General features: G+C 43.5%; 1 pseudogene; it reads right to left on the bottom strand.

The window, feature by feature from the left end:
* Nucleotides 1-1906: 1906 nt before the first annotated feature.
* LOC109489331 lies at nt 1907-7798 on the bottom strand (annotated as a pseudogene).
* Between the last annotated feature and the right edge of the window lie 387 nt (nt 7799-8185).

Here is an 8185-nt window from a genome sequence, read left to right as displayed (position 1 = left end):
TAAGTCAGATCATTTTCACAGTTGTACTGGCCAAACTTCTGCTGTATTGGCCTTCCTCCTATCTGTCAGGACAGGAGGCCAGGGGTTCCTGGGGGAAGGTGAGCATGTTGTAGACACTGGATTGTGACACATCGTGCGTGTGGTCTCTGTTCTCACAAGGTGGCAAGGCCCGAGAAAAATACGAGTTACGTACATTTATTTCCTACTACATTGGCTACTCTTTGAGAGATTTTCTTCCAGTGTACTCCCCAGAACATGTGCTATCATTGGTGGGTGATTAAAAAAAAATCCTATCATTACCTTAATAGTTGATAGAATTCCTTCTGGGAATAAATGGTCTTCAATAAAGAAAGCTCCTTGGAGCACTGGAGTATGAAAAAAATAGGTCTACAGTAGGATTCAGAAGTCTGGGCAGAACAAATGGAGGGCAGAATTACTTTGTGTTTAAAAAATAGTTGGTGGTGGTGGGAGGGAGGGAACAGAAAGGAGACAGAATGTCAAGGCAACACGGGAAAAAGCCAAAAGACTTCACAGAACAGGATGACTATTACTCAATTCTAATTGCTTATGGGTCAGCAAGGCAACCCCATCTAGTTCTTAAATTCTCTGAACTTTCTGCAAAACCTGCTACACAAAGGCTTTGTGTGAAAATTTGTTGTTTGTGTGTAAAACTAAGGAAAGTAGTTCAAGAACCCAGGTGGCAAAAAAGAAAAAGTTGCAAGGTGCCAAGTGGAGAACAAAAAGTCAGCAGAATTAAGAGGTGGCCACGAGAACACAGGCCCCCGGGAATACACGGAAATCTTGGAGAGGGTATCCAGCTCTCAACATGAAGTGTGTTGGAGACCACAAGCAGTCTTGCCTAGATTTTAAGAGACAGGATGACCCAGGATGTCATCTAGATTAGGTAGTAAATGCTCCACAAAGGTTACAGAGCCATGCTAGACAATGAGCCATGCTAGACTGGCTTCACAGAATGCTACTGCCTCGTGCATGATGGAGAGAGTCCTGGAGAAGAGATTAGAAGTTCTCTGTTTGAAATCTCTGTCCCTCCCCAACTTCCAGTAGCTTTTCCCCCCCTAGATCCTAGATACAATGAACCCTAGCAGGATAGTCTTTAATACAATTTAACTTTCCCACTTTGGGTTCTTCTTTAAAAATTTATTTATTTTTATTTTTTTTTCCCACTTTGGGTTTTTTAGCCTACTTCAGTATTTGGAGATGTGATACTTTACATTCCAATAAGTGGGAAACTAAAATTTGAGATTATACCAATATATTTACTTGATATTGATGTAACTACATACAATTATATATGCAACACATGGACTTTAGTATTGTAGAATTTGGCCTTCTTATAACAAGCTAATCTATAAACAAAGATAATCTTTGCTTCTCTGTCCTAACCTATTAGGTGTGGCCAACACAGACCTTTCCACCATGTACTTAAAAAACAGATGATTCTTCCTTTCAGACAATGTGGAAAAACAAAAAACAAAAACAACCTAATTCCCACCCGGAAAAAAAAATGTCAATCCAGAATTATCAAATTTGAAGTTTCAGCAGATAGAACAACAGAAATAGATTACGGACAACTCTTATATAAGTCTTTTCTTGAAGTGGTACCAGAGGGATTTATACTGTTGACCAAAAGAAGATATAGTTTTCTCATTAAACTTTGCTTTTGTGGGTCTCAAAATTCTGTCACAGATTTTTGACAAAGTTGTTTCCATTAAAAAGTACTAATTTTAAAACCTAATAATTTAAAACCACACACACACACACACACACACACACACACACACACCCCAAATGGTCCACAAAACATTTTCCTTACCTTCTGATGGTTTTATGAAGCACTATCATGAACCAGTCTTTTTTTACTTAGCTTAAATGGCCAGTTCTGGGACATTTTTCACCACTGATTACAACTGCGGTGGTGGTATCAGGGATAATATTCATTTAGCCTTCTGAGCTTTCAGCCTTGGTGACCTCGCCAGCTCCAGCTGACTTCTTGTCCACTGCTTTGATGACAACCACAGCAACCATCTGCGTTATGTCACGAATAGCAAAATGACACAGAGGATAGTCAGAGAAGCTCTCAACACGCATGGGCTTGCCAGGAACCATATCAATAATGGCAGCAACCCCAGATTTCAAGAACTTGGGGCCATCTTCCAGCTTCTTCCCAGAATGACAATTAATCTTCTGTTTCAGCTTAACAAACATGTGAGCAACAGGAGCTTATGGGACAATCCAGCAAGGTGCACAGCCAGCACTGATTTGGCCTGGACGGTTCGAGATAATCAGCTGAGCTGTGAAGCCAGCTGCTTCCAATGGTGGGTCATTTTTGCTGTCACCATCATGCTACTGGTGCCACGACAACTCTTGGACAGGCATGTTCTTGACATTAAGGCCCACAGTGTCTCCAGGAAGAGCCTCATTCAAAGGGCATTCCAACAGAGTTTGCTTTCGTTGTAATGTTGACTGGAACAGAGGGGGCCATCAGGCGGGGTTTGAGAATACCAGTTTCTACAGGGACAGTACCAATACCATGAATCTGTAGACATCCTGGAGGGGCAGAGAGATGCAAGGGCTTGGCAGTTGGATAAGTTGGTGGCAGGGTGCCATCTAGAACTTCAAGAAGCATGGCTCTATGGAATCCACTTCCATACCACCAACAATGAGTTGTTTCACACTAAGTGTGTAAACCAGAAGGGCATGCTCCCAGGTCTGCCCGTTCATGGAGATGCCTGTTTCAAATTCAGCAACACCAGCAGCAGCAATCAAGAAGCGCAGTCGGTGGCAGATGTGCCTGTAATCATGTTTTTGGTAAAGTCCGTGTCCTGGGGCATCCACAATGGCTGCATACTACTTGCTGGTCTGAATTTCTACAGGGATATATCAATGGCGATACCATGTTCGCATTCAGCTCTCAGTGTATCCAAGATCCAGGCATACCTGAAGGAGCCCTTTCCTACCTCAGCAGCCTCCTGCTCAAATTTTTCTGTGGTTCTTTTGTCGATCCCACCACATTTGTAGATCAAGTGGTGGTAGACTTGTCCTAATCCATGTGTTCAGGGACAATGATATTAGTATGAGTCTTTTCCTTTCCCATTTTGGCTTAGATTTAGGGGTCGTTTTCTATCTGTGTTCTGGTGGCAAATCCATTGTGAAAAAGTGGGTTTGAAATCTGTGGCATTAAATAATCATGTAACTTTGGGAAGACACTCATTACTCTGAGCTGTAGGTTTCTCATCTGTCAAGAGAGAGAAGAAATGAATTATTGGTTCTGTTACCTGTAAAATGGCTCAGATGGTAAATGGGATGCCCTAGGAAGGAGCAGAGTTTGGAATCAGATATCCACATAGGATGGATCGGTGTTTGCCCCTTGCCTCTGCTGTTCACTGGCTGTGTGATATTCAGTTAACTACTTACATTCCTAAGTCTCAGTTTCTGCATTGTTGCAATAGTCATAACACCACCTATGCCTCAGACGACTTTGAGAGGATTAAATAATTTAGTCTACGTAGAGATGCTTGATAAATATTAGACTTGTCTCTTTCAGATTTAAATTATATTTCTTTGCTTAATTTCCTTCTCCATAATGTTGCAAGAAAGAAATTTCTGGTTCCGTTTTATAGAGCAGTCCAGCTTCATGCCAGCTCACCTCTGTTGAGCAGAAAAATAAATAACATGAAGTAACATTAATTCAAGTTTGTATTTTGTCAATTATTTGGAATTTAACAGCATTATTCAAATCCACATACTGCTATGGTTACTGACTACAATGTACTCAGTATTAACCACAAAAGCTCTATTTAGGGAATGGTATTCAGAGAGGGGATATATTTTGCCTACAGATTGTTTCATTATTATAGAGTTTCTACATTTAATGTAGAGATAACGCTTTCTCACCATCAATTCTAAATCCCAAGTCGGGTTATTTTAATAATCCTGGAACATACAGTAGCAGTGGAACTCTTGCTCCCTGTTTTTGTTTGTTTTTTGGGGTTTTGTTTGTTTGTTTTTGTTTTTATAGAGTAATTGGAAGCTGTAGCTGTCAACAGCTTCACTCCCGCCCCCACCGCTGGGGGCTGCTCCATGTAGACTTACAGTAAAAGGCAGCCCACAAAGAAAGAAGCTATGAAATCCTCAATTCTCCTGTGAAAATGGGAAGTCCTATTCTTTGTCCGGATCATCTTCCAACATTTCTCACTAAATAGCCTGCCATCATCAGGACACCTTGGGTAGAAAACTCCATCTCACTAAGTACTGATTCTTCAGTCTTGCTGGAGAACATCAAGAGTGAAGGGACAGGTCGTTCTGGCCCCTTTCTGCTCCTATTTCTTGGGTCCTTGGGTCTTCGGATTTAGTGAAGTCTGATGATAACCACAAAGCTATATCAATTCAACATCCTGAACACTTATTCAACTCTGTGTAACCTGTATTTCTCAGTTTACCCCATTCATGCTGATCTGGGAATCATCAGCTCACACGGTTAAGTTTTCACAGTGTCTGGGTATCTCAGAGGGGCATGAGAAGAGAGCTGAGGCTAGAACAAAGGCGGTACTGGTATTTAAAGAAAAAAGGAAGGGGCTGACAATGAGGACCGAGAGACCAAGTTCAGGGAGGCAAGAGGAGAACCCGAAGAGAGTGGTGTTACTTAGCCGGGGGAGCAAAGAAGCTTCTGTTTCTCAGGAGGGCTCAGGGGGATTGAAACATATGCACTGGTTGGGACGCCCATCAGCACTGGTGTGTGAGTTTTGTCCCGCAGGCCTCAGCTGTAGGAGGATGACATTCTCACCTTGGGGCAGAGGCGCGGAAGAGGAAGATAGGCTGAGTGGTCTAAGCATGAGAGTCTGCACAGACGGTGAAATGGAATAATAAGGAGGAGGGGAAAGAAATTATTGAAGAAGTAGATTCATGTGTTGATTGAATTTTAGATGAGGTGGGGCGTGTGGGTGGCTCAGTCCGTTAAGCATCTGACTCTTGATTTCGGCTCAGGTCAATCTCAGGGTCATGAGATCGAGCCCCGCGGTGAGCTCTGCACTGAACATGCAGCCTGCTTAAGATTCTCTCTCTCCCTCTGCCCCACAATTCCCACCCCCACTCATGCACATGTGCTTTCTCTCTCTCTTTTTAAAAAAAAAATTTTTTTTAAATGAGGAGATACTGTGACATGAAGTGGGTAGCCAGAATTGTGGTTAACATAACTGGGACTCAAAAGGAGCATAGTTGGAACACATGGTCAAATCCAGCAGAGAAAAGTCTAACAGAAATGCATGAGCGTTCCTGTACTTCTCCAAGGAATCGGCAGAGGGCTGAGTGAAACAGAGACAGGACCAGTTCCCCTGGACGGAAGCAGTACGCTCTGCACTCTCTTCTCCTCTCTTTCCCCTAAAGGGACAATAAATCTTTAAATAACATTTTTCTTTTTTAAGAGTGGATTTAAAACAGCAATAAATGAATCGACAGTTTTCTATCTGGACATAGGAACCACATGGAAGTCAACTGGCAGTCATACATGTGAAAAATTACCTTTCAGATTTTGTAGCTGACTCCGAATTCACTGATATAATATTATTAATAATACAGATAACATTTTGACCATTTATTATGTAGTTATAGATGTTTTATATGTACAGTAGATAGATGAGTCTTGGTTCACAGACTTAGTTAATCTAGAAAAACAATAATTTTTGTAACTCCACTCAACTCTATGCTTAATCCTCCTACTGTCAGGCTAAGAGTAACAAGCTCAGGTAATTTTTGGTGTTTTCTCTCTGGGGGCTGAGACAAAGACCTTACAGGGATTTACATGAGCCTTGGCCAGTAAATTGGGGGAGTGGGGAGCTTTCGGGGCCTCAGCCACCTGCTCATGTTGGCTTACCCTGAGGCAGCATTTGCCCTGCATCATGGTCCTTTAGGGTGGGCGCCTTGTACGGATGTGTGGCTACATCACTTAAGGACAGGGAAAATTTAAGAGGTGATGGACTGCCATGCTGAGACTCTGTAAGAAGACATTTCCTTTTTGGGGTATTGCTACCTCCCCAGGGGCACTGCCTAGAAAGAAGGGCATTTGGCTCCTGGACCCGTCATTCTCTCAGCTCTCACTGCCTCCTCCCTCAGCCCACAGAATATCCTATTCTAGGCAGGGAGTGGAAGAAATGATGTCCCTTTGACCCCTGCTTCTCCCACACATGTTGTCTTCATGTCATCTCCAAAACTCTAAGCTCCAACCCCCCACCCCCAGATGCAGAGACAAAAAGTGCCCATTGGTTATTTCTACTTTCTGACCAGCTGCATCCCTTCCCTGATGCAATGAGCTCAGGGTTGCCCATGGGTTTGGAAAAGGGGAAACAGCAGGAGAAAAATGTGCCAAAGTGACCATGTCACCACACCCACATTAAGTCTTTATTCTTGCAGCAGCAAAATTAAAACAACAACAACTGGGTAAGGTCTTAGATATTTACATGAAAGCGTCCTTCCAAATCTAAGATTTTATAATTCTACTGCTGTTAAGCGAGGCCCGTTGGTTTGTGCTGCCAGAAAATGACAGGAGAAACCATGGGTAGTGTTTGAGGCAGACAGCAGCAGGGGGTCAGACCCTGAGAGAAGGGGCTCTAGATGCGAGAGTCCTTGACAAGAGTCTTAAGAAATGAGTCACCCAAACTGAAGTCTACTCTGATCCCTCGGTGTGGACTCGGCCTCCCCTCTGGAAACCTCTAGCCATGACAGGGAGGCCCAGTCATTCTTCAATTCCAATTTCTCCTCAGGTTGTGGCTTGACAGGATATCTCTCTCAGTCCTTGGTGACCTCAGGTCCTGCCCTGGGGTCAGGACTGTGATGCAACATGGAGGCCTGGGAAATTTGACAGAAGCCCGTTATTGATGAACCTTTCTTGATGCAGGTTGCTTAGAGCCCCACAATAAGGTTTCACATATAAACCTCCGGGGGCTTACAGCCACACTGCGAAGATATGGTGTGTGCATCAGCCCAGCACAGCATGTCCCGAACGCCCTCTGTGCCACTGCTCCAGGAGTCTGGAGAAGGGCAAGAGTGTGAAGCAGAACTCGGCTGCTGAGTCCAAAAGGCATGCACCGGTGACACGTGCATCACAGCTGCCTCCTTGGGGAGCCCCCCCTAAAAACAGTGCACATTCCATCTGGAGAAGTTCTGACCTGAGCGGCTATGCCCGAGTTCAAGAAAGATGAGTTATTCTGAGACCATGAGAAGCCATGAGAAGAAAGTCTCAACTGCAACAGCATCCACAATTAAGACTAAAAATATCTGTCTCCCAGACATGTGCTTTGAAGGTTAACCGGGACCATACAGATGAGACTACACAGAGGAAGGGATGCTGAGTGCCCTTCAGATGTCTACCGGTATTGTTCATTATCATCATATAATCAAGAGGCCTAGCAGGTGCTTGTGCACTTCGGTCTGACTACTAAATCCGGAGGGAGGCCCTTCCCTCCAAACTGCTCAGCCTGGTGTCTAAACCAGATTCTGGAATACAAGGCACCCATTCCTGAATCGCTATTGAAGATGAATGCCCTACCTTTTGAGATTTTATGTTTTAGAAACTGAATCAGAGAAGTATTTTGATGTTGTAAATACCTACACATCAGCTCATCTAGTTTTAAATTAATCAAAATATTTAGGCATCTTCACAGAAATTTCTCATATTCATAAAACAAGGCAATGGTTATTTACTTCCTGGTATTATAATGTATTTTGGGGAAATCTCTATGTGGCTTACATAAAAGGAATGAATGTTGGTTTCATGGAACTCCATTGTCGGAATAATGAATGCTTTAAAAAAATACACTGATTCAAAGCCTCCCCAACTGTCTCCCTCAGGCTGCAGAAAGTGTGCCCTAGTGAATCTTAGAGGGGAAGACACTTCCTTTGCCCACTTCCTGTACATTCTTTGGAGCTGGGCTTCTAGCCAGTGCGAGGAGAAAATGACTGAGCTGTTAAAAGGTTAACAGCCAACATGGTATTCCCAGCATCTCTCAAAGACACTTAGAAAACTAGTCGCAGGGAACTGGGCAGAAGCCAGAGAACTCCCCAGAGAGTGTGCACTTGGGCTTATTATTTCACATGATTACATATTCAAATAGGCTTGAATTCCCCAGGCACCCAGGGGGATGTCCGGGGATGTGGGGGGGGGGTGGAGGCG

The sequence above is a fragment of the Ailuropoda melanoleuca genome, chromosome 8 (assembly GCF_002007445.2).
Source record: "Ailuropoda melanoleuca isolate Jingjing chromosome 8, ASM200744v2, whole genome shotgun sequence".
Lineage (NCBI taxonomy): Eukaryota > Metazoa > Chordata > Mammalia > Carnivora > Ursidae > Ailuropoda > Ailuropoda melanoleuca.
Note: the sequence above shows the minus strand (reverse complement) of the source record. Positions and strands in the feature narration are given on the sequence as shown.